This window comes from Alligator mississippiensis, chromosome 11 (genome assembly GCF_030867095.1).
Source record: "Alligator mississippiensis isolate rAllMis1 chromosome 11, rAllMis1, whole genome shotgun sequence".
NCBI lineage: Eukaryota > Metazoa > Chordata > Crocodylia > Alligatoridae > Alligator > Alligator mississippiensis.
In genome coordinates, this window is record NC_081834.1 from 63,228,307 (window position 1) to 63,255,191 (window position 26,885).

General features: G+C 52.0%; 1 pseudogene; it reads right to left on the reverse strand.

The window, feature by feature from the left end:
• Window positions 1-307: 307 nt before the first annotated feature.
• LOC132243760 (DLA class II histocompatibility antigen, DR-1 beta chain-like) lies at window positions 308-6,979 on the reverse strand (annotated as a pseudogene).
• Window positions 6,980-26,885: the final 19,906 nt, after the last annotated feature.

The window sequence follows — 26,885 nt, forward strand, 5'->3', positions numbered from 1 at the left end:
TTAGCTTAACTTGGGGCCCCACGGGAGTCTCATTCCAAAGGGCTGTGACAACTGCTGGAAATGGCCTTGTTACAGCTCCCCATGTCTCAGATCAGAGTCCCCTGAAGGTCCCCCCAAAAACAGTAGCATTGGGGAGTGCAGATGTGGTGCAGGCTTAGGCAGATAAAGGGTTAATATTGGGGAGTCAGCCCCAGGGGTCCATGTGAGGATGGAGGGAAAGTGAGAAGAGCTCCAGACACAGGGACAGGTGCCAGGAGACGGGGCTGGAGAATCACGCTGGGCAATGCAGGCCCCGAAGCTGCAGGATCTAACTGAGGAGCCCTGCAGGGAGAGAGGGGAGACATCAGCACAGGGAGGGACTAGCAGCACTGGGGAAGGGCCACGGGGGGGATCTGACAGGCGCCAGGGCCTCCCTAGAGGCTTGTCTGGAGCCTCCAGGTGGGGAGATGCTTCTGCAGGGCCCAGGATGCTCTGACCCTGGGAGTAGCTCTAGGTTTGGCCCAAATGGCACTAATGAGGGAGATGGAGACTTCTCCTCTTCCTCACTGCAAATGCTCCATGTTCCAGCTCCCACCCATGCTGGGCTGGGCAAGTGTTGGGGTGAAAGGGCAGGGGCAGCCCTCCATGGACTTCCTGTGCACCCTGTGGCCCTGAGGGGGATTCATAGGGGTAGGCTGAGATGGAAATTACCTATTGGCTGGGGAACGGGACAGCCTGGAAAACAAGAAGAAACATGGTGAGAGTCTCACCAGAGGCAGCCCCTCTGAGATCAGAGATCCTGCCCTAGCCCTGAGGTGCAGAGCAGACCCCATTAGGGACCCCACATCCCCCATTAAAAACCCAATGATGGGCTCACCCAAACAGGGCTGGATAGAGGGATTCACTGTGTGCACGTGTAGATATTTTCCTGAACTGGATTCACTACTCAGTGCTTTGGTCTCTATTTCCAGAGAACATTTAGCGAGGATGAATTCAAGCAGGGTCACACTTGTGTGAGCCATGGTATCAGCTAGGAAGGTGTGTCTGTATCTTCACTATATGACCCAAGACAGGCAGGGAGATACGGGATGAATCAAGTGTTCAGTACACCCATAGACCAGAGCATGGTTGTGCATATTTTGGAGGAGCCCTTGCTATGTTTTTCTTTTCTGCCAAAAACAGCAATTGAAAATTTAGGGAAGAAGAAAGTGGTGAGGGGTATCAAAGAAGGAAACTGATTCCAATAAGCATGGGTGCAAGAGAAAATGTACTATCCTCTCATGCTGCAGGCACTTTTCCTTAAGAAAGAAAAAATAACACCCAAAACACCACCTGCAAGAAATTGCAGTGAGCAGTATATGGGAGAAATATGGTAAGAGCAGCTTCTGCTAGTTCCCAGGTGGGCATGAAAGCTGCATGGGCCTCACAGGGAGCAGAGCCAGGAGCAGTGCTTTCTCCTTTCTGCTGCTGCTCCTCATCTCCTGACTGCAGGAAAGGTCTGTTATGCTCCTCTCTGCCAGTCACAGTGCAGGGGGACATTTTCTCCCTGGGTCTGTTGTAGGTGAGACAATCCTTCCCCTGTTCCACATCTCTCCCTGATTGTCTAGGGTAATGGTGAGTCCAGAACAACTGACACTTGAAGGCCTTTCACACCTGCAGGGCTGAGGATCTACATTATATTGGGCTGAACAAAATGAGTCTGACCCACCAGCTGCCAAAGCTTCCTCAGTTGGAGCAATGAAGTCCAAGACAAGGGCAGCTGAGATTAAGGTCTGCTGGGATACGAAGTTTTCCCAGGGGCAAACCTGGTTCTGTGCCAGCAGACAGAGAACAGGACAGAGGAGAGAAGTTTGGGACAGAAAGCCCCCCCGATACCTCAGCCCCATGAAGTCCCACAGCAGGTTACACTCAGGTGCCCCCACCCCCCTGGGATTGGCACCTCCGAACCCAGGGTCATTGCCTTGAAGCAGAGGAGAGGAAATGCCCAGTGTCAAGGCAGTGGCAGCTCTGCCTACCCATGGCCCCTGCTCTGCCCTGCCCCTTAGAGGAGGGAGGGACAGTGGGATCCATCCCCAGTCCCAGGAGGTGAGAAACTGGGAAGCCCCTGCCAGACTCCAGGGCAGTTCGTTCTGGGGTCTGACAAGGAGCGGAGCCTGCAGACGGACCAACAGGCTGAGCATTTTGCCCCAACAATGCCTTGGTTCCAGCATCCTGGCCATGCCCCACTCACCTTTCTTGTTCCTCAGGTAGACGAGGAGTCCCAGCGCCAGGAAGATCAGCCCCAGCACAAAGCCCCTGACCCCCGTCAGCATCTTGCTCCTGGCCGAGTCTGACTGCGCCTCTGTGGAGACAGGAGCCGGAGGTGAAGGGCTCAGTCCGGGCTCCCACCCCCTGCTCACACCCCTGCACGCTGTGGGAAAGGGGTCTGACCCTGGACAGCCGTTGTGGGGCTGCACAAAGGGAGACGCGTCCCCTCCAAGATCTCAGGGGCTGCCCCAGGCTCCCAGTTCCTTACCCCAGAGCACAGCAGAAAGCCCCCCTGATACCTCAGTCCCCTGAAGTCCCACAGTGGAGTAAACCCAAGTGCCCCCACCCCCTTGGGACTGGCACCTCCAAACCCAGGGTCACTGCCCTGAAGCAGAGGAGAGGAAATACCCAGAGTCAAGGGAGTGGCAGCTTTACCTACCCATGGCCCCTCCTCTGCCCTGCCCCTTTTAGGAGGGAGGGACAGTGGGACGCATCCCCAGCGCCAGGAAGTGAGAAACTGGGAATCCCCTGCCAGACTCCAGGGCAGTTAGTACTGGGCTCTGAGAGGGAGCGAAGCCTGCAGACAGACCGACAGGCTGAGCATTTTACCCCAACAATGCCTTGGTTCCAGCACCCCAGCCGAGCCCCACTCACCTTTCTTGTTCCTCAGGTAGACGAGGAGACCCAGCACCAGGAAGATCAGCCCCAGCACAAAGCCCCCGACCCCCGTCAGCATCTTGCTCCTGGCTGAGTCTGACTGCGCCTCTGTGGAGACAGGAGCCGGAGGTGAAGGGCTCAGTCTGGGCTCCCACCCACTTCCCACACCCCTGCCCACTGTGGGAAAGGGGTCTGACCATGGACAGCCCTTGTGGGGTTGCACAAATGAAGACCTGTCTGCTCCAAGATCTCAGGGGCTGCCCCAGGCTCCCAGTTCTTTACCCCAGTGCACGGTGATGGGGCCCGGCAGGCTGCTGTGCTCCACTTGGCAGGTGTAGACGTCCCCGCTCCGGGGGGTCATTTCCAGCATCACCAGGATCTGGAAGGTCCAGTCTCTGTTCTGCATCAGCTCCGTGGACACCACTCCAGCTGTCTGCTCCTGTCTGTTCGATCCCGCCGGGTTAAAACCCCGTCACAGAGCAAATCAGTGTGTCTGGGTGGACCTGGGCCCCTGATTTTGTTGGGGAGACTTTCACCTTGGGCTTCACTGAGAGGGAAAGAGATGGAGAGAATGAGCTGGGAGAAAGAATGATTCCTCCATCAGGGAAAGTTTTCTGCCTCCAACCCCTGCCAGCCTCAGTTTCTCTCACTCCTGAGCCTTGAGTTTAGTTAAATCTTTACTTTGGTGCCACTATAAAACTGCTGTGTTTTCCCACATGCAGCACACATTGTTTTCCCCAAAAACAAATAACTGGACTTTGCAATGTGAATTTGAACATGGTAAGAGCAGTTTCTGCGCAAATGTGAAAGTCAAATCTGCAAGGACTCTCAAGAAGCGAAGCAGGTAGCAGCCTCCTGCTACTACTTGCTTACTTATTTTAAGAAAATGTGTTTTTCTCCCCTGATGCATGTTGTTGCTGCTGCATGTTGCATTCAAGATAATATGATATTTTTTATAATTAAAGCTAAACTTTAATTGGAGTTTCTTTTTTTTAGTTGCAAATGACCTGAATCGAGGAGTGTCTTTCAAAGGCTCTGGATTCCCTTTTTCATTCAAGATGTCAGGGGGAGACCTCTCCAGTTTGGAGGCCAAGCTCTATGGCTGCAGCACCAAGTGTCCTGTCCTGGGTTAATGGCTTCCAGCTGTGGACACCCAGGGACTTTGCTTGGGAGTGCCAGAGAGTGGCAAAGATATCCCAGGTTTGGGACCTGGTCCTGTCCCCAGGATACCCCATCATGTGTCTTATAAGCAAACGTTCGGGTTTTCCATTTATTGCAGAAGTATGTCAATGCTCTCCTTTAAAGAGAAAAGGTGACCAGGTAGAGGTGCAACCCTGCATGTGAGTCCCCCTGGTCTGTCACTCCTCACCCTGCTGGTGGCGCGGCCTTACTCCAGGGTGGCAGGGCTGGTGCAGAGGTGTTGGTGGCAGCAGCAGCAGTGAGTCTTGCCACCCTGCTCCACCCTCCTGTGCCAGGTCCCACCCCCTGGGCCACAAAGGCAGCTCCTGCCTGGTGGTGGTCTGGCCAAGCTATAGCCTCACGCCCTGCTGTGGGCATACAAATGTGGGGCGGGGCATGTCCCCCCCCATGCCACCCCAACTCATCACCTATGCTGTTGCCTATGGTTGGGCACCTCCCCTGCCCCATACAACCCCCTTCCCAATTTACAGAGGGGCTGCAGCCTGGGGGAGGGGGAAGTGGATTGAAAGTGGGGGGAACCAGCAGGACTGAGGTGCGTGGGGGGTTGCCAGGAGAGATGGAAACTGGCAGGGATGCGGCGGCTGTGGGTCAGCAGCGTGGGGCACCAGTGTGGATGAGGGACTGAGGTTCGAGAGTGAGGGGCACTGGTGAAGATGGGGAGGTGCAAGTCAGGAGTGACAGGCATCGGCAGGGCTAGGGGGCTGAGTCAGGAGTGAGGGGCACTGGTGAGGATGGGGGGTGCACGTCAGTAGTAAGGGGTATCAGCAGGGCTGGGAGGGCTACAGCTTGATAGTGAGAGGTACTGGCATATCAGGGCTGCTCAATAGCACAAAGCAGCGGAGGAGCATGTGGGGGAGGAGGGAGGGAGCAGCTGCAGCTGGACCCACATCCTGGTGAGTGAAGGGGGCAGGGGAAGCTCTGATTTTCCATGATCAATGACCAAAATCAAATGCCAAAATATAGAGGTATTTAGATTGTATTTTATTATAATGACTGAGGCACTGACTGGTTTCCAAATTGGTTTAAAACAGCAAATATCTCAATAAACCTTGTGTGCAGGTAACACTTCTATCTACATGGGAGTTTCATTTTAGTCATGGAAAAATGTGGATTTGGGTTTTTTTAAATACAGGATTTGGAATTTTTAAACACAGGACACGAGGGTCCCGGCTCATCTGGATGAGATTTCTGTTACCCCCGAATGCAGCGACTTGCCCCATGCCAAGAGCAACAAGCTTGCCTTTTTGGGAGACGAGCGAGACCCTTCTGGTTTTCTGCCCTGCTGGAAATGGGACATTCCCCAGGATCTGGGCAGGCAAAGCTGTCTGGGGCCAGGAAAGCCCCAGCTGTGGTGCCCCCTCCCACACCGCAGGGACCTGCCCCCGCCCCAGGGAAAGGCTGCACAGGGCTGAGTCCCCTGGGTCCTGCCTGTGGCGCGAGTGCCCCTGCCTGGACCCACCTGCAGGCCTTGGGCAACGCTCTTTGCAGGGACTGGTTTCTAGGGCAGGGAGCTCTGATCTCAGGCACTGGTGGATGCTGCGCAGCCGGCCCCCGGGACCAGGGCCCACAGCCACTCCCCAGCCAAAGCAGTCCTGCGAGTGGAGACGGGCTGAGCCCCCTCTGACCCCACAGCTCCCATCACTGCATCGCAGGCCGTGCCTGGGCTCCTGTCCGTCCTCACCATGGGCAACCCCTGCGCCCCTCCCCCTCCCAGCCCTGGGGGTCCTGATCCTCCTGCTTCTGCAACCCCCGGTGTGGCCTGACTGCCCCCAGCTGCCCCTGCCCCAGGGAGTGTCCCTGCAGCTGCCCCGTGGGTTGTGTCTCTACAGTGTGACAGTGTGACCCCCCCAAGCACCCGCCACCTGCCTCCACCACCGGGGATCTGCACTCCCACCTCCTCCTGTGCCCCACCATGTTATTTCTTTCCCTTCCCCGTCACACCTGCCCCTTCCTCTGCCCGCGCCCCACGGCGCAGCTCTGCCCCTGCCCTGGCGGCGTGGGTGGGGGCTGTGGGGAGCAGCTGCAGCTCCTGGCCCTCGCCCCCCACAGCCCCACTGCACACGGGGAAGGCGCCAGACCCCGGGGACACAGCGCTGCGGCCGATCACGTGGACTTGCTCAGCCACTCCATAGTTGTATCGGCAGAACGTGTCCACTGCGCCCCGTCTGTACTCCAGCACGTCCTTCTGGCTGTTCCAGGACTTGACGTCAGGCTCCCCCAGCTCCGTGTCAGCCACGAACACGCCCACGTCGCTGTCAAAGTGAGCGTCCTGCTCCTGGTCCCAGACGTGCCTGTACAGATACCTCACGCGCTGGGTGCCGTTGGTGTAGTAACACTCGTGCTTGTCCTGATAGATGAAATGCTCTGGGGAGGAGGGACAGAGGAGGCGGGTCAGGGTCTCCCCCACAGCAGACCCCGGGGGGCAGAGTGCCCGGGCACTCACTGCTCTGGGACCACACGGGGCGCCCCCCCCCCCGGCCGTCTGCCCCCCTCCTGCCCGACCCCCCGGGCTGCCCAGCTGCTCCCCCCGCATCCTGCCCCCCAGTGACCCCACCTCAGACCACTGCCTGTGCAGCACCCGGGTGCCCATCGGGGGTCACTGCTCCCCCGCAGCATTGCCTGGCCGTGCATTGCGGTCCCTCCGCACAGAAACCCCCGACATCCCTGTCCCTAAAGCCGGAGATCGGTTCCCCTTGCAGGAAAGCCCAGAGCTGCCGTGGCTCGAGGTCCTGCCGGACCCACCCCGAGCCCTGCTCACCTGGGGGCTCCGTGCAACGAGCCACGTGGGGTCCCAGCACCGCCAGTGTCACCAGCACAGCCCCAGCCCAGCGCCTCCCGGCCCCCGGCATCCCCCCGGTCCCCATCGCTGCGCAGGACACACAGCTGACACCCCTCGATGTCCCGAAATGAGAACTGCTCTGCCCAGCTCCGAGCACCAGCTCCCCAGGACGCTGCCCAGCCCCGGGGACAGGACAGCACCAGCCCCGCACACCAATCGGCATCGGGGCTGAGCGGTGTCATCGGTCACCAGGTAAGGCCGGGCTCAGCAGGGCTCTGCTCCACACTTGTCCCGGCTGCAGCAGAGTCGGTGCTTGGCCCCAGCACCTGCACTGGCCCCATGGCAGCTGGGTGGTGCTGGGGGGAGGGGGGAGCCCAGGGTCCACATCCACAGAGGAGTTAGTTTTGCTCCCAGGGACCCACCCCAGGGGGAAGGCCTGTCTCCAGGGCTCAACCACCCCAGGGCTCCCTCAGCTCATCTCCCAGATGGTTCCCAAACCCTGACTTCTCCCCTCCCCTCTGCATTTCCCCCTCACACCTAGTGCACCTGGGCAGGGCTGTTCTCCCCATGTCACAGGTGGGAGCTGAGCCCCAGAGCCATGCAATGCTGTGCAGTGCAGTACATGGGGCATCTGGGGCAAAGTCAGGACCTGTGCACCCAAGTCCCAGACAAGTTTCCAGATTGTGCACCCATCTGCTCTCCCTGCCCCTCTGCCCAGCCTCCTGTGACCACCCAGCCCCACAGACAGAGGCAGCAACTGGGTGCTGAGGGTGGGCAGGAAGGGTGCATGCTGAGGAATCCCAACCACTCTGTGCACGAAGGGACTAAAGAGGGGTGCAGGGCTGGAGGGGTTTGGTCACTGGGATCAGATTAGAAGTGGTGAAAGGCAGGGCCCCATGTCCCATCTCCCCCGAGCCCCATCCATGGTACCTGCTGTCTGGTGGGAGTTTGTCCATCTCCTCTGGGCTGCTGCTCTCCCTGCCATCGCTTCATCAGCACAAGGAATTTCTCCCATGAGCGAATCCCTCCCAGCCCCTGCTGTCTGCCCAGGGGAGAGTTGTGTGTGTCCCCACCACCCTGATCTCTCCGTAGCTGCCTGACCTTGTGCCCAGTGCAAGTGCCCCCCAGAGAGAAGTTGGATAGAGAAGGGGGCTTCCTCTGGGCCTAGCTGGCCCTGTGCACCCAGCTGGCCATGCAGAGCACCAGGGTGGTCAAAGCCACTTGCAGTACAGGGTCTTGGACACCTGAAACAATGGTTGGAGAAGGAGTGGGAGTGGGGAAGTGGAGCACCCTCGTTGCACATGCTGAGCCTGTGTTCCTCCCAGGAGCTGGTGAGGGGGCGGGAGAGGGGCCTGTTGGGGAGCATGGCCCTGCAGGGAAAGGCTGTGGCCCAGACAGTCCAGGGCTTTGGGGAAAGAGATGTGTTTTTTGTACTTCACAGCCTTCATGGAGTGGACCGCAGAAACCCCGCTCCCTGCAGCGGGACACTCACTTCCAGGAGACAGGAGGAGCAAGGATTCCTGCAGGGACATCCCAGGGCCACATCCAGCTGAGCAGAACCTGGCTTGGCCCAGCCCCATGATTTTCCAGTCCCTGTCCAGGACCCAGTCACCTAAGGGGGGCTCAGCAGGGATATTCCCCCTGTGAGCCACCACTGCACCCTGTGCACCAGCAGGCTTTGGTTTTTATCTCCGCTCCTGGGAGGACATTGGGGTTTTGTGGGTTCGAACAGGAAAGTAACTGAACATGGGCTCATAACTCGGTGCTGAGAAGGGAGGTTACTCTCTCTAGGTTATTGCAGGGCAGGGGTCTTGAGTGGGGCGGCGTTGGCAGGTTCAGGTCTGGAGGAGGAGCAGGGCAAGGGGGTCCCAGTGGACCCAGCACTGGGGAAACCCCCCTGCCAGAGTCTGGCCCTTGGGAACCCCTTGACCACAATGTGGAGTCTAGGGAGCACCTCTCTGGTGTTTGAGCTGAAGGGACACTGGTGCCCCCAGCAGAGGAGCGTCTCTCCCCAATGCCGGGAGCCCCAGGACAAGGATACAGCTGCAGAAATCAGACAAGGGTCCGGCCTTGGGATCTCCTGGCAGCAGATCTACCTGGTAACGGGTGACAAAACACCTCTGGTGCATGTGATTGGTGCAGGCCCAGAGCAGGGACCGCACCCACTGGAAAGTCCCTGAGCCAGTCTGAGCCCTGGTTCCCCATTTCCTCCCCTATTTCCCCCCATCCCAGGTTCCTGGGAGCATGGACAGGGAAACCGAACCCTGGAGAGCCCCTGGCACCAACCCATCGTGGGGGCAGGGAGCAGCTCCCAGATCCTCAAAGCCACATATCTGGAAGCAGCCCTCAGCCTGGGAATGTGCCCGGGGTGGTGATAGGGTGGCCATTCGCCCTTTTTTATAGAGCACAGGCCTGTTTTCTGCTACTCTGTCCTCTGTTGATACAAAACTAGATGTCTCTATGTCCTTTCTCTTTCTCTTGGGGCACCCAACCTTTCAACCCACAATTGAACTTTAGATTGCTTTCATTGGTTAATATAGTTGACATTTCTTTAATTCCATGTTTGTATTGGTCCTGGGAATGCCAGCAAAGCTCCTATTTGTCATGTTTCCTAATGGCGTCCTTACATTATGGCTGTTGCTTGCTGCCGTTAAACGTTTGTTTTCAACATCAGTTTGACATCACCCTTAATTCAAAATGCCCAAGGGAAAGACATGGTTATTATGAGTTAGCACTGAATTCAGTAAAAAAAAAAAAAAAAAAAAGACTATGCACTAATTGCAACTGTTCTCTATTCTTGAGCTACCTCGATGGTACCCTAGTGGTGAAGCCAAAACAGAGCAGCTCAGCAAGCCTTGTCTGGAGCAAGCTGCAGAGGAAGGCTTGGTAGCAGAGCATTCCCTGCCTACATTTGCCTTGTGAGACAGTATGTGGCACAGCCAAGAGCATGCACACTGCTATGGGGGCTCTAAGGGCACTATATTCTAAGACTTAATGCAGTTGTTCAAGTGACTGGCATGGGGACAGCAGTTTAAAGTGGGAGGATGTGACTGAAAGCTGGGATTTGCTCAAAGGCATCTTTCTGGGGGCCTCAAGTCTCACCTCTATCCTTGGTAAAGTCTTTGAAAGTCAGTCTCACCTCCATCCTTGGTAAAGTCTTTGAAAGTCAGTCTCACCTCCATCCTCCATCCTTGGTAAAGTCTTTGAAAAAATTATCAAGGCTCACATTTGTGAGAGCCCGGCAGGGCAAATTATGCTGAGGGGAAACCAGCACGGGTTTGTGGTGGGCAGATCGTGCCTGACCAATCTAGTCTCTTTCTATGACCAGGTTACGAAACGCCTGGACACAGGAGGAGGGGTGGATGTCGTATACTTAGACTTCAGGAAGGCCTTCGATACTGTATCCCACCCCATACTGGTGAAAAAGCTAAGAGGCTGTGATGTGGATGACTGCACAGTCCGGTGGGTGGCGAATTGGCTAGAGGGTCACACCCAGAGAGTCGTGGTAGATGGGTCGGTCTCGACCTGGAAGGGTGTGGGCAGTGGGGTCCCGCAGGGCTCGGTCCTTGGACCGATACTCTTTAATGTCTTCATCAGCGACTTGGATGAGGGAGTCAAATGTACTCTGTCCAAGTTTGCAGATGACACAAAGCTATGGGGAGAAGTGGACACGCCTGAGGGCAGGGAACAGCTGCAGGCAGACCTGGATAGTTTGGACAAGTGGGCAGAAAACAACAGGATGCAGTTCAACAAGGAGAAATGCAAAGTGCTGCACCTAGAGAGGAAAAATGTCCAGCACACCTACAGCCTAGGGAATGACCTGCTGGGTGGCACAGAGGTGGAAAGGGATCTTGGAGTCCTAGTGGACTCCAAGATGAACATGAGCCGGCAGTGTGACGAAGCCATCAGAAAAGCCAATGGCACTTTATCGTGCATCAGCAGATGCATGACGAATAGGTCCAGGGAGGTGATACTTCCCCTCTATCGGGCGCTGGTCAGACCGCAGTTGGAGTACTGCGTGCAATTCTGGGCGCCGCACTTCAAGAAGGATGCGGATAACCTGGAGAGGGTCCAGAGAAGGGCAACTCGTATGGTCAAGGGCCTGCAGACCAAGCCCTACGAGGAGAGACTAGAGAAACTGGACCTTTTCAGCCTCCGCAAGAGAAGGTTGAGAGGCGACCTTGTGGCTGCCTATAAGTTCATCACGGGGGCACAGAAGGGAATTGGTGAGCATTTATTCACCAAGGCGCCCCCGCGGGTTACAAGAAACAATGGCCACAAGCTAGCAGAGAGCAGATTTAGATTGGACATTAGGAAGAACTTCTTCACAGTTTGAGTGGCCAAGGTCTGGAACGGGCTCCCAAGGGAGGTGGTGCTCTCCCCTACCCTGGGGGTCTTCAAGAGGAGGTTAGATGAGCATCTAGCTGGGGTCATCTAGACCCAGCGCTCTTTCCTGCTTATGCAGGGGGTCGGACTTGATGATCTATTGAGGTCCCTTCCGACCCTAACATCTATGAATCTATGAATATATGACCCTACCAGCTATGAAACTATGAAACTATATACATATATGCATATATATCTACATATATATACATACATACACATACATACATATATATAAACACACACACACACGTATATACATATATATATACACACACACACATATATATACATATATGCATATCTATATACACATACATATATATATTTACACACACACATATATACAAATGTACACACACATACATATACATACGTATATACATATCTATATACGCATATCTATATACACACACATATATCTACACACACACACACATATATCTACATATATATACATACACACACACATACATATATATCAGGCTTGTCCAACATACAGCCCGCAGGCTGCCATGCTGCCCGCCAAGGCATTTTCTAACGTTCACGGTGCTGCGACGGGAAACGATAGTAAACATGGTTTACTTTTTTCCTGCCTCTTGTCCCTCCCCCAGCCCCTCAGCAGCTTCCTAATGGCTGGGGAAGGGACAAGGTTCCCAGCTTGATGTTGCCGACGCGGTGCATGCGGGAAGAGGAATAGCCGTGTGCCACTCGGGACAGGATGAGCCCAGCTGGAGCAGCAGGGGTTCAGCTGCACTTTCCCCTACCTACACCGGTCAGTCCCGAGCGGCACATGGTTCCCCCGCTGCCTCTGCTGGCTGGTGCCGGCCCGGGCGAGTCTGCCCCATCCGGACCAGCATGCAGCCAAAGCCGAATTCCCACATGCTGCTGGGGACAGGAGGAGGCCGGCCGGGTCGGCACCAGCCAGCAGAGGCAGAGCCATGTGCCGCTCGGGACTGACCGACGCAAGCAGGGGGAAAATGCAGCTGAGCCCCTGCCGCTCCGGCCAGGCTCATCCCATCCCAAGCAGCACATCACCACTGCTTCTGCTGGCCAGTGCAGACCTGGCCGGCCTCCTCCCGTCCCCAGCAGCACGTGGCGAGCCGGCTTCAGCTGCATGCTACTCTGGATGGGACAGACTCGGCCGGGTCAGCACCGGCCAGGAAAAGCAGCATGCAGCTGAAGCCGCCCATCCGCTGTCCTCACCACATCTCCTGCCACACTGCCCTGCTGGGCTCCAGGATTCCCCAGCAGGGCAGGTCCCGCCCCAGTGAGGTTTCTCGCAGGTCTGTGCCCGGCGTGGGAAGGCTGTGGGGCCAGGCCATAGAAGAGTCAGGCGCGGAGCGGAAGCCCGCGGCACCAGGGATGTACTGCTCACGGAGTGTTGGTTCAGCGCCAAGAGGCGCCCTAACCCCTTGGGCCAAACCCTGCTCCGTTCACACCCGCGGGGCCTGAGCGCCTCTGCGGGCCCTTGCACGCACTCCAGACTCCATGTGCACAGCCGCACTTCCCTTCTGCACCGGCCCCGGCGGCTCCTCCTTGCCCCCCTGTGCCAGAATGCCCAGGCATTTGCGTGGTGCCAGGTGCGGCCCCGAAACTTTAGCTAAAGAAAAACTATGGCTAGCCACAGTTTGGCAGCAGGGGTGGGCCCTCCCCAAGTCTCTAGTGGTGAGAAAGCTTCTTCAGGGGGCAGAGACGCACCAGACCCCACGGCCCCTCCTTGACGTTGGAGGTGTGTAACAAAGGGGAGAAGAGTTCCTGGCAGGAAAGGTGGTGGAGTGAAATAGATGTTTCCCTGGAAGGATTTGATATAAGTTGTTGGGTAAAATGAATTAATTATAGTGGGATGGCTTCCCTCTCCTGGGGATGCTCAGACATTGCACAGCCAGAAATAATGCTAATGTCTTCACTGGGACATTAACAGCTCTGTGACGCTTGCATGTTATCTGAGAACTCCAGCTTACTTGCTGAGATCCAGGAAATGAGTCATTTAGAGGGAGAGGTTTGAAGGGATTAGACCCATTTCATTGTCACTTCCTGCAACTTCATTGGTGTCAAAGGTCATGTGACATCACTTCCTGATGTGATGTCACTTCCTGTGAGGTCTTTGAATATGGCTTGCTGGCCCACTTGGTGATAAAAAGTTCGTGATCCAGCCCCATATTCAAAAAGGTTGGACACCCCTGATATATACATACATATATATATATATATTTTTTTTTTAATATATATATACACACACACATATATATATATATGTGTGTGTGTGTGTAATGTATGTATGCATATAATATGTGTATGTGTACACATATATGCAGGGTCTTATTACAAGTCATGCAATCTGATAGTCCTGTAAACCATGTCCCAGTACAGTTATTTATCCAAGACTGGAAGAATAGACCCAAGTGAGAACTTGGCAACTGAATATCTCACTTCTGTGTAACCAGGGAAGATTTTGAACTAGAGAAAAGAAATCAAGCTATTCCACTGAGAATAATATGAAGAAAAAACTTAAAAAGAATGGGATACATTCAAGGCAGTAATCAGAGGCAACCTAATAACTGGAGTTTTACCCAAGAGAAATTAGGAGAGAGAAAATGAAGAATGACCATTGTGATAGAAAGACAAAAAATATATATCACATCAACCAATCACAAAGTATATTAAAAAATAGTAGTAGAAACTAAAAATGACTTAAATGTGTTAGAAACCAAAGGGATGGAAAAAACCCTTAAAAAGTAGCTGTACAATATAGCTATGGGATGAGAGGGGGAAGGAAAAGGATGACAACTATTGAATAATTTTTTTTTTTGAAAATGTGACATTAAAATTATAGCACCTGTGTAGAGAGCTCCAAATGATTTACCCAGCACAAAAGCCATAACAATGGTCCTCACATATCCATCTGCATGATAATAAAAAATATTTTGAAATCTCATGTTGCTGTGATCTCACACTACTTGGACGTCAGCTTCTGTAGGCAACCCCCAGCATGGGTTTGAGAGTGTGACACATGAAGGCATTTTGCTTGGCACATGCGCCTTGGGGTGGACAGCAGGGAAGGGGCCAGAGCTGCACTGCCAGAACAAGGACTGGGTCCCTCAGGGCTCCTCCACTGTGTGTCCCTGGCACATCAACATTGTACAAATTGAAATTGTGGATGTTTTTGGCACTGCCCAAAAATGTTGCCAAACTCTGCCCTAGGCTGTGTCTAGACGAGTGCTGCTGTGCAGTATGTGGTGCTACAGACTTGTCTGCAGACCCACATACTGCACATTCAGACATTTCTGGCACTGCTACCTTGTCACTTGGGGGAGCAGGGCATGGGGGATCTCCTGGGGTCAAAAAATCCTGCACAGAGAAAACGCAGTGTGGTGCATGTGGAGGCAGTGTGCACCACCAAAAAACAGAGATTGGTGGCCCAAGTCACACTGTAGCTGACAGCTGGCTACAGCTTCCCTGGCCCCCAGGACAGGCTGCTGGGGACAGCACAGTTGCTGCCCCAGTATCCCTGACCCCACCCAGGGTAACCTGGCACACACCACAGGGTGCGTGGCATGAGTGTTCCCCGGGGACAACTAGGAACAACACAAGGCAGTAGAGGTGCTAACAGTGCTTGTTGTCCCCAGGGAGCCAAACATCTGCACTCATCTGGACACGGCATTAGCGTTCTTCTTACTGAACCTTATAGATTCATAGATGCTAGGGTCGGAAGGGACCTCAACAGATCATCGAGTCCGACCCCCTGCATAGGCAGGAAAGAGTGCTGGGTCTAGATGACTCCAGCTAGATGTCTATCTAACCTCCTCTTGAAGACCCCCAGGGTAGGGGAGAGCACCACCTCCCTTGGGAGCCCGTTCCAGACCTTGGCCACTCGAACTGTGAAGTAGTTCTTCCTAATGTCCAGTCTAAATCTGCTCTCTGCTAGCTTGTGGCCATTGTTTCTTGTAACCCCCGGGGGCGCCTTGGTGAATAAAACCTCACCAAATCCCTTCTGTGCCCCTGTGATGAACTTATAGGCAGCCACAAGGTCGCCTCTCAACCTTCTCTTGCGGAGGCTGAAAAGGTCCAGGTTCTCTAGTCTCTCCTCGTAGGGCTTGGCCTGCAAGCCCTTAACCATACGAGTGGCCCTTCTCTGGACCCTCTCCAGGTTATCCACATCCCTCTTGAAGTGCGGCGCCCAGAATTGCACGCAGTACTCCAACTGCGGTCTGACCAGCGCCCGATAGAGGGGAAGTATCACCTATTCGTCATGCATCTGCTGATGCACGATAATGTGCCATTAGCTTTTCTGATGGCTTTGTCACACTGCCGACTCATGTTCATCTTGGAGTCCACTAGGACTCCAAGATCCCTTTCCACTTGCGTGCCACCAAGCAGGTCATTTCCTAGGCAGTAGGTGTGCTGGACATTTTTCCTCCCTAAGTGAGGAATCTTCTTGAGAGCTCTGTGACATGAGATTCATACCAACGGACTTATCTTCTAGCAGCTGCAAGAATTTAAATTGCAAAAGTCTGGAAGAGAGTGACAGCCCTAAAATCACCAGCTGGTTTCAAAAAGTTTGGAAGTGTTGAGTAATGGAAAAATTGTCTCATTAAGGCTGCGTTGTACAGGGGGAAAGGGGGAAAGCCACTTACTTAGAAAACTGATGGAAATTCTTGGAGTTTCCAGAAAAGAAACTTCTCCTACCTGCAAACCAGGAAATTTTAGAAACTTTTCTGAATATTGAGGAAAAGAGCAAGTTCTATGAGCTAACACTTAAGAACAAATTTGGAAAGGCTGTGAAATCCCAAAGATGAGATGAGAAGAAGATAGTGTGCTTTGTATTATGCAGAGTTCTGAGTGGGGGGAAAAGAAGACATGAATTATTATATACAGTGAAGGAACCCCCAAGCTGAACATTGATTGAATCATAAAAGAACGGTTAGAGATTGAAAAGAAGAGAAGGAAAGAATTCAAGATTCCTCCGTGATCCTTGACTTGGACTAAGACAGCAGTGTTGATGAAAGATCAATGTCTGTCTTTATGTATATTTTAGGGGATTGGCTTTGGCTTTTACTATTCAATTTGTTATTTGATAAGTTAGATTTGTGAATATATAACAGTTAAACATGTCAAATAAAAGCAATATAGGCCAATACTAAGGGAAGCCAAAAGGAATCAGATATTGGCTACTGAGAAGTTTTAAAAAATGTATTACACACACACACACACACACACACACACACACACACACACACGCACGCATGCACGCACAATCCAATTGTATTAATTTCTGCAGTACAAGCCACAGCTGATGACGCTGTAGTTAGCAGTGAGGAAAAGGCACAACTATTGGGTAGCTCCTTTTGTGGTGCGTTTATTGGAAGCAGGAAGAAGGACGTATCCATCCTGTACGTTGTTGTGGATGGAGAAAGCAAGCTGAGAGCATGCAACAAGGGATGATGTGAAATATCTGCTAAAATGCAAATGTTTGAGTCAGGTAGCCAAGATCAAGACAGCAGAGCGTCTGAAAGGACCTGGCTGAGGGGTTCTCATAAAGACACTTGTGTCAATGTTTCCTAAGTCTTGAAAACCTGGAGAAATGTCCTGGTCATGACAGGTCTTCAGTCTTCAAGAAGGGTCAGAAGGATGGCATTGGGAGCTGTAAATCCATAGCTTAAGAGCCATGCTGTGTAAGCTGGAAGAGGTGGTTCAGGAGTATCAGTATCCTGAGGATTAAAGACCTTAACTGAACTCCTTGAATTTCCCAAGGGTGAGCAAAATACAGCCTGTGGGCCAGATTCGACCCATGGAGGGACTTTGTCCAGCCTGTAGCAGGTCCTTCAGGGTTGCTTGGTCCAGGCACCATCTGCCATGTGGCATGTCCCACACTCTTGGGCATGCACTCCTGTAGTTTGAAGCAGCTCTGTGGGTGGACTTCATTTCCCAGCAGTGACAACTCCTTCTGGCTGCCATAACCAGTGGTTCCAGCCCCATGGAAACCAGACAGGAAGGACTCAACTTAGCCCACCCCATGTGGGGGGTCAGGGTCCCTCCAGCATGCTCTGTGGACCCCCGCATGTGCTCTAGACCCATCAACTCCAGCTATAATGAGCAGCAGCAGCTGCAGGAGGAAAAAGTGGGACTTGGAGCCCACTCTAGGCCTGCTCCTCCCTACCGCCAATGCTGCCACCACCAGCACCACCTCTGGACCATCCCAGGCCCCTGCTCCCATCAGAGCAGTAGGGAGGAGCCACTGGACACCCTCACACCCATGTCAGCCCACCAATGCCCATGCAACCTCCCCAACCACCTGTGGCCCCATCCCACGTAGGAAAGTTTGGTGAGCTGTTGAGTCAGTGTGTGGAGGCAGGGTGCTGACCAGGCCCATGGCCAGCTCCCCAAAAATCCCCATTTGTCCCCCGGGCCCAAATAATTGCCCACCCCTATACTAACTGATACGCTGACCATGTAAAGAAGCCATTGAGCTTTGGGGCTGAAACTGCCCAGATCCATTAGGGCAAGGTGGGAAGGAACAGAAACTTCCTTATGGCTTTGTGGCCATCCCTGACACTGTTGCTGTAGGAGAACTGTTGTGGAAGACAGATGCCCATCACAAAATTGTGAGGCCATCTACATTAAAGCAATGAGTCTGGGGATCCCTTAACATAGCCACATACAAGCTTCTTCTGGGTCCACACCTTCTCTCTGCTAGACAGAGTGGGGGAAGAGGAAACATTGTTAGTCAAACTTTCATTTTTTCCAGAATGCTTCGTACTTGTACTTAAGCAGAAGTTGAAAGAACATGAACCATGGTCCTTTTCCCTTTAGGCACAGTTGTTACTTGTATTATATATCCCTGCTTGGTGCTGGCTATGGGAACAAAACACAGAAAATGGGACCTATCAATGCTCTTATAAATGCCCAGGACATGTGCATTCTTTATTGGGGTCTGGTGGGTACAAGGACTCTGAACTTTCTTCAATACGTTGCTCAACTTAACATAACACAACAGTTTTCAGGCTTGGAAGACATATGGAACATTTTATGGATCTAGTTGTTGGAAGCAAAGTGGGTAATATGGGTACACACGCAGCGCACACACCCTTGGAGTTTGTTCCAATCCAGTTGCTGTGGCCACCTGTGTAGGTCATCCTTTTGGCCAAGTACTGGGGCATTTGAATTTTTGGTAATTGTTTGTGGTCTTTCTAGCCTTCAAAAATCAATTGGAGAACTGAGTTGTGTCTGTTTGGTCTTTTGAGCCCTCCTAAAAGTTTCTGCCCCAGATGGGAAACTGTGCTAGTTCTGCATCTGCCTGTGCTCACTATCAGAGAAAACAGATGAGCTGTTCCAAGACATGAGTTAGCTATGTAGCCATACAAACATTGCAAAATTACTACAACTTAGAGGGGAAGAGGAGACTGAGAGGTACAGGTGTGTGTGTGTGGGGGGAGGGGAATTGAATAGCAGCCTTGAACTCCTGAAGGGTGGTTCCAAAGAGGATGGAGCGGGACTGTTTTCCATGGGCACAACTACACATGATGCCATAGGTCCATAGCTATATGGTGACATAGCCCGTCACTGTGGTGACATAGTGTCATCAAGCACAGTGATGCCAATACAACATCACTGTAGGGACAAGCAACCTTGCTATTGCACATCACTACAGCGACATAACTGCTAAAAAGAGCGATACACCTCTGGGATGTCGCAGTAACAGCTGTTACTGTGCCATTATTTAGTATTTCCTAAAGCAAGTACTGAATGATGCACAGTAACAACTGCACCATGGGGGCACATGTAGATGCACCCAGTAGTGCCAGATGACAGAGCAGGAGCAATGGTCTCAAGTTGCAGCAAGTGAAGTTTAAATTAGATATTAGGAAAAATCTCTCAAGAGGAGGACAGTAAAGCTCTGTACAGGTCACCCAGAGAGGTTGTGAACTCCATCCTTAGATGTTTTTAAGACCCAACTAGACAAAACCTTGGGTGGGATGATTTAGTTGGGGCTGGTCCTGCTTTGAGCAGGGGGTTGGTCTAGATGACCTCTTGAGGTCCCTCCCAACCTGAATTTTCTATTATTCTAACTTTAGCCTCCTTCATTCAGGGTCAAAGTTGGGTGACTCATCTGGCTTGTATCCACATGCACAGTTGCAGCAAAACAGCTGATCCATGCACCCAACTGGAAGCTCTCCTTCTCCGGTTGATGTAGCTAATAGGCACGTTGGTCCAAACCCATTCATTAGTCTCCCAGCAGATGTAGTTCCCCTCCACCCCTTTTCTCCCCACCCCAAACTTCATGGTTGGTCTCAGATTAAGCTGGCTGAGTAGAGGACTCACTGAGATTTGAAACTGAGACTGCAGAGTCTCAAGGAGGATGAAATGCAACAGAAACAGAAAGCTTGGCATGATATCAAGATCATGCCTTGCCATATTAATAACAGGACTGGCAGAGAAGTTCCCATCATTACAGCGAAAGTGGGAAACTCCCTAACAGTCACAGGAGCTGTTCTGGAGTCCCGGCACAATGGCATCAACAAAACCACACGCAGGTCTAGCAGGGGGTCACAGGCAGGGAGGTCGAGGCAGCTGAAGCCTTCCATGAGTCACAAGGCTGATGGGGCAATCTTAGATGTAGGTGCATTAGATGAAAGGCATTTTCTCAGAGCATCCTCCAGGGCGGGGAGTTGATCTGCAGGGATGAAGGACTCTCTATCCCCATCTTCTAACCTACAGGATACAGAGAATCAGTCCAATGTGAAAAATAGGCATCCACTCTGTGCCCGACCCCTCTGCAATGAACTGGGCTCTAGGGAAGGCCAAGTCACTGCTGCATTTGGGAGGGCTCTTACATGGAAGTAGCACCCCCCCCCCCCACTCCTGACAGGAAGCAATAATGGGGGATCGCAGGACCTGAATTTTAAGCTTTGTGCCAAAGTCCCTAGGGTTACAGTGCATGGAAATGGGGTCTGCACAGAATCCATGGGTCTGGGAGACGCACACTTGTCTAGGATTGCTTAGAAAGGGATGAATAGAGGGTTACACTAGATTTGACCCTTTCCAGTCAATTTTACCAAGACATGTTACAACTCTCCTGTGATGAATGTGTTAATCGGGTGATAAATTATAAATTGCCACGCATGCAATCAATTTATTAGCAAATAACGATATGCAAACTTGGTGATTCAGCCTCAAAGATGTCACTTGTAAAATGTTGAACATTGATGCAGCATGTCTGTATGCAGCTTGTGTGGAGTGTTATTGGTGTCTGCTGTAACCCTGCCCGGATGGAGTCTGCCAGAGACTGATGATGCTGCCGAGAGCTGCTGGCGGATTGGCCCAGACTGCAGTAAGGTGCAGGCAAAGCATTGAAGAGGAAGCAATTCTGAGAAAATTGGACCTTTTCTCGAACAGGGGTGGGAGTGATGCTTGTGCTCAGTGGTGCAGACTTCCCCCCTGAGCAGCGGCAGAAGCTCAGCCACTACAGGGGTTAGGAGTGCAGAGCAGTGGGGGAAGGTCTGAGCACCAGGGGAGACTGGACCATGGGTTCCCTCTCACCAAAAAGTCGGGAGCTGGGGTGACAAAGCCAGGTACACATGGGAGTTAGGATTTAGGTTGGGTGCCCTGGCTAGTACTATCAATGCACTGGTCAGTTTAGAAACCTAGGCAGAGGCTCCAGGGGGTTGAAAGATGGGGTTGACACTGGGATCTGGCTTAAGGAGAGAAATAGGGGCTGGAGGTAAGAGTTAGTACCAAGGGTTATGCTCAGAAGCAGGACCCAGAGCCAAGATTTGGGCTGCTTTCACCTTTATGAGACTCGGGTCTGTGTGCCCCCTCCAGTCAAGGCAGCCCCAGCCCTCACCCAGATCCCAGCTGGGATGGGTGGGGGAGGAATGCCTCCGTAGTCAGTGCTGAGCCCCTGTCAGGGAGCTTCCTGGACTTCCATGCCAGCTGGGACCAATGGATCACAGATCCATAGGAAAGCCAGGCTGGAAAAGGCATCCTGAGGTCATATCAAGTCCAGCCCCTTGCTCAAGGCAGGATCATCCCTGAATAAACCATCCCAGCCAAATGTCTGGCCAACCTTCTCCTGAAGACATCCAAGGATGGAGATTCCACAATTTCTCTAGACTTCACTACCCTCAGTCAAAAAGTTCCTCCTCATCTCTAACTTCAATTCCCCTGCTGCAGCTTGAGGCCATTGCTCCTGGTTCTGTCCCCTACAGACAGAGAGCAATGGATGGCCTGGTCTATCTGCCGGGTGTCTCCGGTGAAAGACCTTCTCCAGACGACTCCTGAACTGAGCTGTAGTTGGACCAGAGCTTTCCAGTCCCCAGGACACCAGACTGGAGGTGCCCCAGGAAGAGATCTAGGAGATCCCAGGGCCCAATCCTCCTGTAAAGACTGAGGCAGGAGGAATTCATTAGGGAATATGTGATCAGAAGGCCCCAGCATGTAACCATGCCCCAAACTGCATAGATTCATAGATTCATAGATTCATAGATGTTAGGGTTGGAAGGGACCTCAATAGATCATCGAGTCCGACCCCCTGCATAAGCAGGAAAGAGTGCTGGGTCTAGATGACCCCAGCTAGATACTCATCTAACCTCCTCTTGAAGACCCCCAGGGTGGGGGAGAGCACCACCTACCTTGGGAGCCCGTTTAGGGGCAGACCAATCCCCCAAAATGCACACAGTGCACTCTAGGGGCCTGCCAGTCTGAACTGGAGAGGAAAACCTTCCTGGCCCCAAAGCCAATGATCAGGGTCACTCCGAGCATGTGACCAAGACCCTCCTTCCTGTCATCAACCAAGAGACTTCTCCACACCCGCTCAGAGCACCGACCCACCATGTCCTATTTCCAGCCATGACCAATCTACTGAGGTTTCAAGGGGAAAAGGCTGCCCGCTAATTTGTACACCACCACAAATCTCACTCCTGCTCCCTGCAGCTGCCTGGCTGGTGCCCTGCATCTCAAGAGTAGATTGCGGTTCTTTCATAGCTGACCTAACAGTGGTGCGAGCTGCTGTGATGAGTGTAGCCTGATGTTACCCCTGGGAGTAAAAGGAGGGGTTGAATGAGCAGTGGGGTTACATTTCACAGACTTCCAAGGCCAAGAGAACTGTAACAGCACCCAGCCCCCAAACAGCAGCGTTTCTCCCAGAAACTGGAGTAGAGCAGGACATTGAGGGGCACACACAATGTCATGATAAAGCTTTCACACCACGATAGAAAAATCACAAGCACAAGGCAAGAAAGGACCTCTTGAAGTCCTCTCCCACTGACTTCAGGGCATAGGAAATACATGGTATCTGCTGTGTAAACTCAGGCTGAAATTGGATATGGACAAGTCTAAAAAGACTGCAAGCCATAGCGAGTCCACTCCACCCTGGTAATGCTGTTCCAATTATTAATCACTTGCTGCTAGAAAAGTTGGTCTGATGTCAACACTTACCTTACACACTGCAATTTCGAGCTGGTGCCTCTGTTTATGCCTGTGTGAACAAGGGCAAAAGGCCTCTCCTTTGCTACTTGTAAGTTGCTGAACCCAGGGGTAGAAGACCCTTCCTCTCAAGTTAAGGAGACTGAGCTCTTGACACCCCCAGGTTGTGACATTGGTTTTCCATTTGATGACTGACATCCAGAATAGCTGCAGAGCGAGATTTCAGGACACTGGATTATGGACACATGCGGGGCATCGGGTTGGGAGTAGGCAAGGGAAGTAGCCTTCTCCCCCCAAAAAACCCTTTCACATCATGATCAGCCCAAAAGGTTAGAAGCACAGCATGCCGGGTGGGGGAGCTGGCCATGGGCATGGGGTGGGACTTCCAGTCACTGTTCCCATTCACATTTGTTTTATGGGTAGGAAGAGTAACTTTACAGTTACAGGGTGTATCTACATGACATGTTTTGCTGCACATTAGTCTAATCTAATGTACAGTACAGTAAAGCATCACCATCTACAAGTGTGCAGCAATTACTGCACAGTAGATTAATTCCTCATTTTCTAGTATTGGTAGATACAGGTACTAGAAAACAGTGCGTTAAACTAATGAGCTGAACCACACGAGTTCCAGGGGATGGGTAGGGGGCTGGGAACATCAGCAGGCAGAGCAGTGCAGAAGCTCTGGACTGAACTGCTCCCATCAGGAGCAAATTTGCTCCCAACACAAGCACACGTTCAGACACATGCCCTGGGACAGTTTAATGTCCTGAATTTTCTGTGAAGAAAATTCTGTGTAGAAAATTCAGGTGCATAATTGCATGTGTAAACACACCCACAGGGAAGCTTTCTCCATATCCTAGGGGCATAAGCACATGCAACAACTGTATCGGCGTCAAATGCTAGTGAAACAAGCAGTTATGATGTAACTGTTGTTACCTGTGCAGGATTCAGGGGAGGTAAGCATGTAGTATAACATAGTTGCAATGTTAACCCCATTTCATGCAGGTTTCAAGTTCACCGGTTTGGCTGTGCTTGCTTCAGCACAGGATCATGTGTTACCTTGTCACAGCACATACACACTCCAGAGCAGCCACTCCTGTTCTCTGATTAAATATCCCTCTCCCCCATCAACTAAGCTAGAGTCAGAACCAGATCAAAGTCAGCCTTCTGCACAATGCAGGTATTTAGACATCGACTGAGAAGTGTCAAGAAGCAGGGGACCAAAAGCTACATCTGCTGGGAACTGATGGCTAGATGTTTCCCTGGGCTTCCTTCAGCATACTATAGCAATCTTTGCTGCAGCAGAGTGGTGGCCACCACGGTTCCCCTGCTTTCTCTGGGGCAGGGGCAGATGTGACATCTTGCGTTGTGTCAGTAGTTTTGCCAAGAGGTTGGACAATGGATTTGTCTGGGATGGTTTGGACAGGGATGATCCTGTCTCAGGCAGGGGGCTGGACTAGACGGCCTCTGGATGTCCTCTCCAGCCCTACTTCTCTCTTATTGCACAATGAGAAAGTCTGTATGAAGGATTCAAGAACACAGCTTAGTTAAGCTGGAGCATTGCTAGCAAATCGAGGGAAGTAATTATTCCCTTCTGTTCTGCAGTGCTGAGGCCACATCTGGAGTCCTGTGTCCAGTTTTGGGCCCCGCACTATGGAAAGGATGTGGGCAAGTTGAAGAGAATCCAGTGGAGGACAACAAAAATGGTTCAGGGGTGGAGCACATGACTTGTGAGGAGAGGCTGAGGGAACTGGGCTTATTTAGTCTACAGAAGAGGAGACTGAGAGGGAATTTGATAGCAGGTTTTAACTTCCTGAAGGTGGGGTCCAAAGCGGATGGAGCTGGACTGTTCACAGTGATGACAGAGGACAGAACAAGACGTGATGGTCTCAAGTTGCAGTAACAGAGGCTTAGGTTGGATATTAGGAAGAAAACTTTCTTAGAAGGAGGGTGGTGAAGCACTGGAGCAGGTTACCCAGAGAGGTGCTGGAATCCCCATTCTTGGAGGTTTTCAAGGCCTGGCTTGACCAAGCCCTGGCTGGGATGACCTAGTTGGGGCTAGTCCCGCTTGGAGTACCAGGTTGGACTATATGTGACTTCCTGAGATCCCTTCCCACCCTCATTTTCCATGATTCTATACTGATTAGTGCTTGAGAGACCACTGCCAGTGACCCAGGCTTAAAAATCAATGCATTACCAACCCAGAGTGGCCTACGGGGGTAGCCAGATCAGCAACTGGAAAGACCCTATGTCTCAGTGGATACATATTTATAACCTCTTCCTTACAGCCTCTGAATATATGGAATGAGAATATAAGTGCCATACTGAGTCAGACCAATGGTTCGTCTAGCCCAGCATCCCATCTCCAACAGTGACAGAAGTGGATGCTATAGAGGGAGAGCATTGAACCAGATCTCTCTAGAGTGATTTATCCCCCCTGTTCAGTACCCTCCCTGAGATCCATCATTTACTGGGGTAGAGATGTCAAAGGAAACATCTCCAACCACTCTGTCCAATAGCCATGAACAGATTGAACATCCACCAATCTATCCAGTCCCTTGGTGCCCCTGACTCTGCTCCTGCCTCTCCCACCTCCTGTAGCAATGAACTCCAAACGTTAAGTGTGTTATGTACAAAAGTATGCAAGGGAGGAATCTTCCTTCCATAGTTTTGTACACCATTTTTCTATCTCATCGAGATAAACATGCTAGAAATTCAGTCAGCATTAAGTCAATTGTTTATTCACCCATCCCTGGTACAGAGTACATGTTTTTTGAACATTGGTAACACCTGCCATATTGTCCTATCTTTCTGGAACATTTCTACAATTAGCATAAAGGCATGTTCAAACTTTAACGCCAAGTGGGGGTAAAGGTGCTGGGATTAGGATCTGACATTATACAGTTTTACTGATAGGTAGGTAGGGAATCACATGATGGATGCCAAATGCTTGATGTTATTGTTTATCAACTGTTGCATTGTAGTATGCCGTGTGCTGTGTTCACTTCCAGTTTCCGGTTCCTGCTCAAAACTATGAAGATATCAGCCCTGGTTTCTTAGACTCAAAGCCCCCCTGCAGAAAATGCCAGTTCTGAGCTTTCACTCATTTTTTGACTACAGAAAAAAAATAGAGCAATTCTTCTATTGCAAAGAGCTCAGCAAGACTACAACGGGGAAGGATGCTTATGACCCTCTGGATTCCTATTGGAAATCTCTGGGTTTATCTTGCAAACCATGTCTGCTCACCTAAGGGCACTAAAACTGTGTGGCCCCCTGCAGCACCATGGTTAAGAAACACTGGGTTATGTGCTCTTTCCTGAGGTCATCCTGCCCCCAACCACTGTGGAGGAAACAAGTTATAACCAAATGTGCTCCTTGGACCCTTGAGCACAACTCTCCAGAATACACAAGTCAAGAGGCTTGTCCTCAAGCATCAAAATGGGCCATTTAGTTGTGAGTTATAGGACACTGGAAGTGGGTCACTCTCCCAGGTTGCTTCTCTAGGTCAGTCGGCTCTGCATTCAGGGTTTCCAGCCAGTTTTTATTTGTATTTTTTTTTTATGTGGGACAACCTCATCCCCACAGCAAAGACTAAACAACCAACCAACCCCAAACCTACCATCTTCCAGGCTTTGAGGGGAGCAACCCACACACTATCTTCCTACCTTGGTGCTACAGCAGCAGTTCCCAAACTTGAAGTCATGACCACATTTGGGGTCACAATGATAAAAAGCAGTCACAAAGACACTCAACAGTGTTGTTCAATTATACAGGGATCTGGATTTTCCTTTCATTGCAGAAAAACACAGATTTTCTGCTTTAAAGGAGAAAAAAGCAGGAAACGGTGCAAGAAAATAGCAGTGTTTGGCTGGGGGAAGCAGGGGGAGAGCGAGAGGGCAGGAGGCATCATGTGCACGTGTGCAGCATGCACATGCATATGCACTTAGCATCCAGGCAGCATAGAAAGCATCTCCCACAGCTCCCTCCAGGTAAGTCTATGGGGGGCACGGCAGATTGAGGCCCCCACATTGAGGGTGGGAGTGGAGCAGAGCTGGGGCTGGGGATGCTGCCCAGCCAGGGCAATGCCTGGGGCCTGGAGCCGGGGTAGGAATGCAAGGCCCGGCTTGGGAAGCAGGACACAACCTCAGGTGGTGGGAGGGGCCTGGCTCCTAACAGCTGTGCATACTTCTGGGGGGGGGGGGGAATGGGG